Below are 12641 nucleotides of genomic sequence, written 5' to 3' on the forward strand. Positions count from 1 at the left end.
AACACCTTAGACCAGTCAAGTTCTATTAAAGTAACAACCGATCCAAGATCACTGTGATTTCCAACAAGAAACATTTTTTGTTGTTGTTGTTGTTGCTTATTTATGTGCGCTCCTGATGACCTGAGCCTCTGCTTTTGCTCTTTGGTGGGAGGTCCATGGTGATGCAAATGCTTTCCTTTGGTCTAGTGGAGTAAGTGGAAGGAGGAACCATAAGGTGACCAGGATAAGAAGCTTGCAAGGACAAGGCAGCCCATATGTGAGAATTATGGTATCATCAACTACATTGGCAACTCTGTCTGAGCTACTTGGATATGCCAAGTAAGTGCTCTGTGGCATTGCTTTTCCCAGCTTCTTTTTTATTATTCTGTAGACTTATTTTCGGCTTCTTGGAATCTTCCATTTTGTATGGAATTCCAGATGAGGGTGATGAGGGTAATGATGATGGTCATACTGGTGATAATGATGACAGTAATGATGATTATGAAGATGGTAATAATGAACTGAATGGTGATATTAGTGGTGATTGTTTTGATGTTAGTGGGTATGACAATGATGATGACAGTGATGATAGCGATGAGAGTAATGATAATAAACACAGCTGAAGATAAGCCTGTGGCTTTACTCTGTCCTTTACCTGAACCATCTCTTAGAATCCCCACAACCGGCCTGGCATTGGACATTCATTGTGCCCCCTTGTACAATTGGGAAACTGAGGCTCAGTAAGCTTATTTGACTTAGCCAGATTCATATAACTTAGACATAGCAGAGGTGATCTTACCATAAACTTGGCTCCTTCACCTCTGATGCACACTGCCTTCCTAAGCAGCAATGACCCTGGACATACCAGAGAAGCTGAAGATGAGCTGACACAGTTCTCCTCTTAAGAACATATGCTGTGGGATATTAATGTCCAAAACAGAGATCGATATTCTGTGACTGCAATGTGTGAATCAGAATATGTTGGCACATCTTTCACAAGTGCTTGTCCTCTAAGCACCTAGAGGGCCATTTGTACATTTAATGTACATTAAAACCATCTGCACACTCCTGATGTACTAATCAACAGAATAATTTATGAACATGATGTGGCTCACAGATGGAGAAGTGCTTGACTTTATATTTCCTCCGACTTTTCGTGACCACCTGAAGCACCGTGTTGAGAAGACTCCTGAAATGTCTTCAAGGAGAAGTATAGTCAAAGAAATGCCTGGTGAAAGAAAGGAAGGAGGAAGGTGTGGATATGTGTACCAAGAAATTGCTATCTCTGTTTAAGGAGAGTTAGTCATATGCTCCTAGGAGAGGATCATCTTTACATTAACTAATGCCTTAGTATTTAATGTTATTAAAGGTGGAAGGAGAAATGAATCCAAATCTAGCATCTTCCTGTGACACTGAGCTTCACCTCTCACAGCACAGTACAGATGGGAAGGAGTGCTCTTCATTTGCATGGCTGTGACTGCAGTTCCTGACCGAGATAGTGTAAGGGAGGGGTGGTTTGCTTGTGCTTGTGGTTTCAAAGGGCTTCATTCATTGTGGTAGTGGGGAAGGCATGGTGGAGCAGGTGAGTTCAGTGCAGTGGGAATCTGTGTCAAGACTTGCTCACATAGCTCCAGACCAGGAAGCAGAGAGTGCAGCAGAAGTAGGGGACCAAGGAAATCTTCGAAGGCTCTCTCTCAATGACCTGCTTCCACAAGCTGCTACATGGTTCCTAAAACTTTCACAACCTCCCCAAATAGCACCACTGGCTGGGAAGAAACCTTAAAAACATGAGCCTGGAAGTGTGTTTCATATTCAAATTTAAGCAACAGACAAGAAGCTCATAGTTGTCAACTAACTTTCCAAGACCCATACTAGCAAGGGTTAGACATGGCATGTAGCTTTTATTTTATTTTTTTACTAAATGACAGCACACGACTTCCTAAAATCCTCAGACTTCAACACAATGTCTACTGGGATGTGTGATGATTCCAGGATACCCAACACTTTTCTCATCTGTCCTCCTTGCTGGCTGAAAATGCACCCCTTTCAGAACACAAGTGACTCTGAGGAAACACACTCTGTTAGACCAGATCGTGCCTCCCAAAGGTGGCAGGTTTGCATCACGACTTTACATAAATGCTCTTGGCACTGGCAGTGGGCGTCAGGCAGGAGGATGGCTCTGCCACAAGACAAATATAGAGCTGCCATCCTTAAAACTCTAGCAAGAGACTAACCCTCAAGGGAGATGCCATGCAATAAATAATTTTTTGCCACAACACATTGCTTCCCTTTGCATAAATTTAACACCCCATTCTCTGTACAATATGTGATCTTCCTGCTAACTCTCCACAGACATAAATAGCTTTGGCAAGATGTGATAAAGGAGAAGTGGCAAAATGGAAGGGAGACAGGACACACTGAAGACCTTGACCTTGATGCTGGCTTTTCCTCAGAGAATATTATTTCCTGAATATTAAGATTATTCAGAAAGTGATGACAATGCAGCAAACACCAGTCTGGTGGAATCCCCAGAGCATGATGTAATTTCTAATTTTAGACTCTAGAATGTTAGTTCCTTTGCTCTACAAGGTGGTGCCTGGCTGCATGCTTGCTCCCTCCTTTCTATTGCAGTAGCTAACATATTCCTCACCTTAGACATGAAATCTCGGCACCAGCCAATCTTGCCTCCAAGAAAAGGACTCTGAGAAGGCTATTTATTTTTCCTCAAGTCTATATACCACTTCAGGTTTTTCTGGAATTTTAGATGCACATATGCAAATTAATAGATGTATTTCTGGAGTGTAGACTGTTAGATATTTCAAATCTACTTAAGTCATTTTTCCTGTAGTTTGTGTTTCAAATGTGTGTCTCAAACATGGCCTTTGGGCAATAGAGAATCTTTAATTTAGAATAGTATGGCATGTACCCTTTGGTCTACATAGCTTATGTAACTTTGGCATTCAGTCTGAAAAGAATGCCTCTCTCCTGTGGATAGAAGACACCTGGTTAGGTAAGTTCATCTTCTTAGTGCTTCAACATTGCCATAATTCAGTACCACAATCTGCTTGTGTTTTCTTCTTCTGATCCTTGTCATTCTGAGAGTGCCATTTACTGTAACCCATCTTCCTGTATCCACAGATTTCAGTGTGACCACACAATCTGTAGATTCCATTCCTGGAAATTGGGCATCAGGAGGAATTCCAAGGGACAGGGAAATTGAACTTTTAGTCAATTCTAGGCATGTAGTTTGATCACTAAGGTGCAAGAAAAATGAAATTTCGCACGCATAAAATGTGGCCATGTCAGGGCAGAGGGGCATATAGGGGACTCTTTGAATAACATTTGAAATGTAAATAAAGAAAATATCTAATAAAAAAAAGTCGGCCATGGATTTTCAAATTTCAGGTGACAAAGTAACAACTTTGAACAGAAACTAAAAGACTACAGGCCCAGATAAAAACCAAGAGCAAAATGATTTCAGAAGGAGTTAAGTCAAGGACAGTAAGTGACACAATGTGCTGCCACTCTATACTGCATCACTGTCAACAGCCTTCCCTGACCTGGTAGCAAATGTCTATGTCTACACTGGCAGTTCCTAGTTGAGGTTATTCACACTGGCCTACTGGAGGAAGCAGGGTACTTCTGTTTCAACTGCTTCATTTCTAGGAGTGACTTGGATTTTCCCAGTTCATGTACATGGGCCATAATTAATCCTAACTAATAGCTTTCACTAATGTATCAGGTACCATTTGGTTATGTGCAACCTAAGGAAATGGATAAATTGACTAACAAAATAGAACTAAACGCCAGCTATCATCTTTCCAGACAATCCTTTTGCTGCCTAATATGGCAGTGATGAGTAGTTTTGCCAAGTATCACACCTGTCTGGTATGTTACATGCCTCAAATAGACTTCGAACTTAATATCTTATAAACACTTATTCCCAAGTTCTGAGTTCCGATGTGGCATTACATTGCCACCCATTAGAGACCTTGTGGGCATCAAAGGTCAATTATATTGCTTGTATGCTATCATTAACTCAATGGCATAATCATAAGAGCCTAAGCCACTGAGTGAGAACATAAGAAGTTCAACTCCAGCTGTATTCCTATGACTCTACTGCTTCTTGTCACTCAGCCCCTGCCCATGTATTACCCTATGACCATGTATTACACGAATGACCATGTAATACCCTAATACCTTAGCTCCTCTATAACTTTGTTCTCTCTGGATATTGAATCTATATATTTTAACTGTGAACCAGTGCTGGAGGACTGTGGCACTCTGGCCTTCCTGTAGAATGAAGACAGTCTGCTGGGTTAGAATAACTCAGTTACTAACCATCTTCATTGCTTCCAAGCCACATCACCATGTCAATAGTCAACTATTCCAAATATTTCCATCCCAGCTTACTCTTGCCTGGATGCACTCAGTTGCTGTGAATACCAGTGCTGTTTTTCAAATGCAAGCATGCAGAGGCCCCCTCTGCCACCTAGGGTTTGCTAGAGGAAGAAAATGGATAGAAAGGATATGCATTGTAAAGGGGATTTATTACACTGGCTCAAGTTATTGGAGCTGGGTAGTCCAACATTGGCTGTCTTCACACCAGAGAGCCTGAGAGTCCACTAGCTACTCATTCCATTCAGTTGGATGACTCAACAGTCCCAAACTGGTGCTGATGGCCTGGGGTGGGAGGATTAGTTATAATCTTGCCCTTTTTGATCCCAGATCCAATCAAGTTGAAAATCAAGATTAACCATCACATCATCCTTCTCTTTGCTCTCATCTAGCCAGCCACTCTGTTAGTTCAGCTCCCCATAGCTTTCCAGCAGAACCTCCTTCTGTCTCTCTTTCTGGTCAGAATATTGGCCTAAGCAACTAGCATCTTCCACCCTGACTCCACCCTGTTTCCAATCTTTCCCTCTACTATTTTTTGCACAACAAAGCCAGAGTGAGCTTTTCAAACCTATGTGGAATTTACAAACTGGAACACACTGAGCTCTAAGTGTTTCTCTTTGTCTTAGCCTCTGTCTATCTTCCTCACTCTTAGTTTTTAAGATTTGTTTTTAATTATATGTGCACATGTGTAGGTATGGGAATGTGAGTGTGGGTGCCCACTGAGGTCAAAAGCATCCAGTTCCCTTGCAGCTGAAGTTATAGGCAATCGTGAACCAACCAATGTGGGCATAGCTACTAAGCCATCTCTCCAGCTTCTTTCAGGCCTTAAATGCAATTTCCTTAGATAAATTTATTGTGAACAAATTTTACAGCATTCTATCTCAGCCTATTTTATACTTCTATAATAAAATACCTGAGACGGTAACTTATAACCAGTTTGGTCTTTACTATAGAGGCTGGACAGTCCAGCCCTGAGAAGCTGCCTTGAAATCTTGATGCATCATTATGTGGAAAGAAAGCATGACCTGGTGAGAGGCCATGGCTAGCAAGCTGGGGTTATTGGGGGAAGGAGAGCAGGCATCAGCCTTTCTCCTCAAGAACCTGTGTTCAGGAAAACCAGTCCCTTGGTATGATCAGGGTTCTTGTGGTGACCAAGTCACCCTTACATGTGGAATTCTCAACACTGTTGCATTGGGAAGGGAATTCTCACTCTGTGAGCTTTTGAGAAGACCCATCTTAATTCATAGAGCTTGAAAGAGTTAAAATTCCTAGAATGTATCACAAGTGCAAAAATATCCATTGCCTGTGTTCATTGTCTGCATTAGTACTTATTTATGCCTACCCTTCCAGGGAGATTAATTCTATAAAGTGAACAGTGTGTGAAAATTTTCCTGTTTCCCTCAAACCTAGTTCCCCCTTGAATTTAAGGCCCAATAAATATTTAATGAGTTAATTTATGAATGAATGCCACAATACATTCAAGCGGTTACTAAGGTCTACCTAAATATTCATTATTCTGGAATGTCTCAAAGGAGAACCTGTGAGCCAGGCTGGAGCAGACGGAGCTTCAAATTCTGTCTAGGAAATCCCTTGCTTCTATCTCTCATTGTCTTCATGTTAAACACTCCTTGCTGCTCAGTGTTTTCCTGTGAATGGAGAAGTCACAAAAGCTCACTATGATGCTTAGGAACCTGTCACCAGGGGTGTCACTGGCCATTATCCTGTGTTCACTAAGATGCTTCGCTTCCATTTCATTTTCCATCCTTTTCTCCTCCACACAGAGTGAGGGAAACATTTCATTGTCTTGACTTATCATCATTTAAAAAAAATTAAACTAATAAATTAGGGCATAGTTTTAGGTCTTATAAAAAGATTTGCTAAAGGGATTCCTTGAAATATGGTGCTCTCTAAGGACATTTAAAATTGGATTTGATTTACAAAAATTTGATTTGCACATAACTACTGAGGAATGTATTGATTGTTTTAAGTGAGCTGCACGAAGACATAACTACCTTTAATCTTTTATAACAAAAGTGGCAATTAAAATTGCTTTTGCTAAGCAATTTTGAAATTGAGGGTCGATCTCTTTGTTGTTTTTCTCTTACCCAGAAGACTCCCCCCATTTCTCCATCCCTTCTTCCTCCTAATTAAAGAAAGGAAAGTTTGTATTCTTGGTAGAATATACTTTCTGATAGAATCCCATGTTCTTCTTATGAATGCTATAAAAGCCAAGTTTGAAGTTTAAGTCATTTGGTCCCCCTCAGTTAATGCAGTTTCTTTTAATCTTACTTCTCAGAGGAACCATTAGAGGATTCATTTGTTGGTTATTAAAAAGCAGTCAATTACCATGTTTGCTGGACTTGTGTTCCCTGGCTATACTGTCATTTTTATCTTTGCCCTGAAAGCCTGCCTTTGTTTGGGGCCTGTTTGTTTGTGTCAGTTAGCCTGTGGTGTGAAATGCCTAATAAGGAATACTGACAATAGTTTGGTCCATCTCTAGATTGAATTTCTTTATAGATCAACGTCTGTAATTTATTTCCCAACTGAACTTGATCAATACAGCTTGGCTCAGCTTAAGGGTAGAGGAACTAACCATGGTGCTGATGGGGGCTCAAAGCACTTCCTTCATAAAGACCCTCTTTGATAGTAACCTATCAAATTGACCCACAGGCTGTCCCAGAGTCTGGGGCTCAGCTGTGTCCATGTCCCAAAGCTGTCATTGTCTTGTTCTCTTTGATTTTGTAAAGCCAGAGGCCAGAAAGGCTTTTACAGAACCAGCATGAGTGAGGATATATGCATTATGCACACTGGGATATATAAGCCCAGACTAGGTTCTACTGCAAACTGGCTGTTGGATTTCAGTAAGTGAAGAGTCCATTTTGTTTTACCTTCTGCATTTTAAGAGAGTTGGGCTTGGTGATTCCTTGGGCTCTACTGGTTTTGACTTGCTCAGGTTTCTGCATGAAGGCCTTGTTTTTTCAGCTCAATGGTCACCATCCAGGGTAAAATCCATGATTTTAGATCATGAAAACAGTGAAAATGCTCTGTTCTGAGCATTCCCAACTAGATTTTTTCCAAGTTCCTGGTTTTGGTTCCTTGGCCTAGGCCCATTGTTTTTCTCTGGCTCTAATTTCTTCTCTGTAAAATGATGACATACAATTCTGTTATTTGTCCATTAACAGGCAGCAGTATTGACAGAGGTCACCAATGTGAGTAGCACTGTGGAAGCTAAAGTAGACTGTGAAGAGGATAATGTTAATCAAACAGATGCTGCATTGCCAGAGGGCAGAGGCATGCATGTCACCCTGGAGCCTCATTTATCTGGCATTCTCTTGTTCTTCATTCTTCTGTCCTCTCTGCTGCAGCTGTGGTTCATACTAGACAAGAAATTATGGCTTGTTTACAAACTATCTAAGTGGAGAGACTCTTTACTCTGATCAGTGACACTGATCCTTCAGGGATATACAGATTTACCTAGCTAGCCTGTTAACCTCACCTGGATGAAAACACAAATACCCAGTGGCCAGCCAATCAGATCTCTGCCTATCACATCAAGAGCACTTTGTTTACAGTATCTCCAGGGAATAGAATAAGTCATATGGCTGAGCTGACCTCATAACCTTTTAGGTTAGTGGGGACATTCACATACTATTCAGTAAGGACATAACATAAGGTAGGTTGATGCTATTAATTTTATTCCTTCAATGTTGTCTCTGTAAGACTTAGTTCTGAAAGTATAATTATACTCCAATTATATATAGCAATGATTTTTAAAATATTTATAATGTCCTACATTTTTACTCTGAGCAAAGTTTTGCACTGAACATATTACATAAATGATTCTACTTGGTATATTCTTTGCAATGTCTCTGTGAGGTGTTTAATTAGTAACCTTTCTGGAATGAATGGGCAAAGTGGTGAATTAATACAATTCAATAATGAACAAGTGTTGACACCTTTCTACAAGCTAGGTATCATGTTAAGCTTTGGAGATTCAGATATGAGTCAAATATCCCAGAAGGCAATTCTTATTGACTTTGGAGTCTAAATATGTTGACCTCCATTTGTAAACAAACAAACTGAAAACATATCAGATGAATTAAGTTGACCAAGGTCATACAACAAGATAATGTCAGGACAAGAGAGAGAAATACATTTGGCTTTGGCCACAATGAAATAACTAATACAGACAGATCGTACTGACCCAAATGTTGATAAAACTATAAAAAATTATATGAAGATAATGTTTCTAGGCACTGGACATCAAGCAACTCAGGACTGAAAGTCTGAAATCCAATGATAATCACACATGATGAACTTCACATTTTTTTTCTATCTTTCAGCTTAGGGGCATATTCTAAGTTGTACATGGAATGATGGTAGTCCACCTGAAATGATATTGCTGAGCTTAAAAAGTTGGCACTGAGTTTACTTCAGAGAGTACTAGAGGTAGAAGCTACAAACTATAGGAGATATATATGTATATGTATAACAGTTTTCTAAATACTTAATCTTATACACACCATTATATGGCAGTTTCCTCTCAATTGAAATGTATTTTCCATGCAGGAGGAGGAACTTCTGAGCCTAACATGATGAACAAAGGGTCATTTGTCTGGAAATGCAAAAAAAAAAAAAAAAAAAATTCTTGAGGTCTTTCCCCTGCAGTATAAGAAGGAGTTAAAAAAAAATTCTAAGGAAGAGTTTCTGTGCAGTCAATGAGCAATGAAACTGAGGAGAGAGAGAGAGAGAGAGAGAGAGAGAGAGAGAGAGAGAGAGAGAGACATATTTTGAACTATCAAACTGCCTGTAAAATCTATAGAGAGCTCTAGCATCTAGGATCGCAGAATTACAGCTTTCATGACTTAACATGGGTTTTGGTGGAATTTAGGGTGATCGAGCTGATTTTGAGTCTTCACTCTTTCCTCTACATTACCTATCTCCCATACTCCTCTTAGCAATATCAATAAAAAAATTCATTACTTCGCCTGATTAGAAATTAGTAAAATCATTACTTTGGTTTGTGATGAGTACTCTCTCTTGGGTATATAGGCATGAGTATATTGACTATCCCTAGAGAAGATTTGGCACACAATGCCCACAGATAAGTGTAGCTCTCACCCCTCATCAAAGAAACTTCTTGGGGAAACAAGTGGAGGCTATTACAGAGATCCACACCTAGCCTGTATGCAGAAAATAAATTATTGTGCGGGGCCCAACCCCAACTGACATAAAGACAACACAACTTCTGTACCTAAAGCTCAGGAAAAACCATGGCCAAGTGGGAGGAAAGATTATAATAGCCAGAGGTCCAGGTTGCTTTCTGTGATACAATGTCTTCTAGACATGACAGGGAAGCTATACTAATTAACTCTTAACAATATGGCTGTCCAAACAAACATAAAAACAACATCAGTGGACATATCAAAGAGGATAGAAGAAGTTTGACAAGGCTCCATTCCTTAATAAAGAGCTACAGGCAATCAGTGGATGCTGAGAGAGAGAGAGAACCAATTTTCTCAGGGTATGAGATACTCCCCCACCCAATTAGTCTATCTATTTCCAAGCAGCCAGCCCTAAGCACATGTACAAAAAACAACAGTAAATTTACTAATGTATACACAGACAAACATATGTAATATTACATATATTAGTCCATTTACATATATTTATGTATAATTTATATTTACATATATATATGTAAAATAATTAAAAAAGAGTTAGTGAACTGAGAGGTGGTTGGAGGGACATAGGACATGGGAATGAGGAGCATAAATGATGTTTATACTCACATATGAGGCTCTCAAAAAAATTGAAAGAATAAATTAAAAATTGTTAGACATGAAAGGAAGTCATTAGAGTGAGCTGTAAGGTGTCCAAAAATAAATCAATGGAAAGTAACCACAAGCCAATATACCCATTTAAAATTTGAAGGCAGAGGCTTTGAAAAAACTACCATACTTTTTAATACCATTTAAGACAGGTGTGAAGACAAAGATTCCCAGAGGAAATGATAATCACCTGAAGGTCACTGGGCCCTTTCGCCCTTTTCAGTCAGAGGCTTGAGACATTTCATACACAAAGCTTGAGTAATAGGGAATTTGAAATCCCAGCTACATCCCTGGATTCTGATCCCTTACTGGCTGTCTCAGATGTGGTTGGCCACTTCTATCCCTCTTCTTCACACCATGGGAGCTTCTCAGCTCAACATGGGTTACAGACATTGGATGGGCGTGACCTAAGGCTTTATGGACCAGGTTGGTGGTGTGGAGGAGGGACTCCTGAGTGGCTGCTTGACTATAGACCTAGACATTTCTCTAGGAACTCAGTGTAATGGCAGCCCACCTATTACAGTTGATGTACAGACATGACATCTGACTTAGTAGAGCAGAGTCATGTGACCACTATTGATCAGTCCCTGAATTTCCCAGTAGGTTTGACCTTGCCACATGTCCAGTTATTTGAGGACCATCTTTAAGCTACTCCTTCTCCTGCCATTCACTTCACAAGGATGGTTTTGATGATACCCAGAGACAACATCCAGGCAGAAGACAGTGAAAACAGGGAAAAGGCAAAAGGCTCCAAATAAGAGAAAAAGAGGAACCCTAAAGAACACCAGAAGCCAGTCTATGTGTATGCATTATTCTTTCATGATCCTCAGGCTGCCATGAAGGGACAGAATCCTTCTGACACCTTTAGTGAGGTTTCAAAGATCACGGCTTTCTGGTGGAACAGTCTTGGAGAAGAGAAAAAATGGGTATAAATGGAAAACTGAAGTGTCCAAGAAAGTATCTCAATGTGCTAACTGCTTATAAAGAGAAGAGGGAGCGTCAGGCTACTGTGGAAATAGATCCCACATTATGGACTCCTTCACCACCTCCTGTGACTATTGAGATCCCGTCATCTCCACCACCAACCTCAACAGAATCACCTGCTTTGCCCCCTTGTACTGTAGTTAATTCCACATTATCTTAAGTGGCAAACCCAGCATCTTCTGGGGCTGAATCATCCCAATATTACCAAGTTGAATATTACCAAGCAAATGTTGCCCTCCTTTATTACAATGTCTCAAGGAGGAATGGTTATTATTATCCCGGCCACAGTGGTTACCTCCCTGGGGCTCCACTAGACCAAACAAATACAACTACTACCCAACCCAGCCAAGAGGTTGTCACTCGGTCAGCATTGCAGGCTGCAGCAGCTCCTGCCTTCTGTGCAACTGGCTGTACCCTGACTGTAGCCCCTTCCGTGAGAACAGATGCCTCATCCCTCAACTCAATAGCAAGTCATTATTCTGAAGCACCCTCTTCCACCCCAGGCCATGTGACAGTCCCTTCAGAAAGTTAGAGTCAACTTACAACAACAGCCACCTTCCCAGCAGAGCAAGATGTTGCTTCCACCCACTCTGAAAATGTAGACTACTCTGATTCCTACAACTATAGACAGCAATCCTAAGCACCATATGAACGGAGGCTTCGAGGCTCACATGGTAGAGGCAACTTCTGAGACAATCTGTGAAAATGGTCACAGGTCTGGCTCCTGAGGTGGTGTCTCCTCAGATGAATGTTGAATTGGTGAGTGGGTCCTCGGTGACACTGCTGCCCCAGCCTCAGTGAGGGACATCTGGTTGTGAGCACCCTTCCATTATCAGGAAGTAGGACAGTAAGTGCTGCAGCAACGATGTGTGGAGAAGCAGTGTGGGGATGTATTCTTGGCCTGCATAGCCTCTAAAAATCCAATCTCTGTGCTTTTTCTGAAGTAGCCTTTCTTCTTCTCCAAACCACTAAGGATTCATCTGCTGGTCACAAGTCAAAAGAGCCTGGTTTTGATACATAAGCTGGGCTTCTAGTAGTTCACGACCTCTACCCACAGTCTTTTATGCCCCTTCTTTGTTTTCTCTCTTCAGCAGAGGCCAGAACATGTAGCAAGGGCACTGAATTTACTGTAATTGGGAATTGCTTTTTACTCACAACTGCAAGCAAAAATACCAGGTTAATAGCACAGGGAAAGGTGAATGGAATATGGAGGCAAATCATAGGGGGTTATTAGAAGAATCGTGTTGGTAAAATTGTCAAAGACTTGCTTTAAACATTATTAAAGTGATGCAAAAGTACTTAGCTTTGATCCTAGGAGAAAACAGAGCTGGGATAAGAGAGGCTTGGGGTTACAGCTCAGTGGTAAAGTGCACTGATTTTAATCCCAAATTAATAAATGAGTTTTAAAGAGGAATGAAAATACTGATTTAAAAGAAAATATCCCTTTAC

At 40.6% G+C, this 12641-nt stretch overlaps 1 pseudogene; it reads left to right on the forward strand.

Annotated features, from left to right (window-relative positions):
* Positions 1-265: 265 nt before the first annotated feature.
* Positions 266-12139, forward strand: LOC110310064 (annotated as a pseudogene).
* Positions 12140-12641: the final 502 nt, after the last annotated feature.

The sequence above is a fragment of the Mus caroli genome, chromosome 15 (assembly GCF_900094665.2).
Source record: "Mus caroli chromosome 15, CAROLI_EIJ_v1.1, whole genome shotgun sequence".
NCBI lineage: Eukaryota > Metazoa > Chordata > Mammalia > Rodentia > Muridae > Mus > Mus caroli.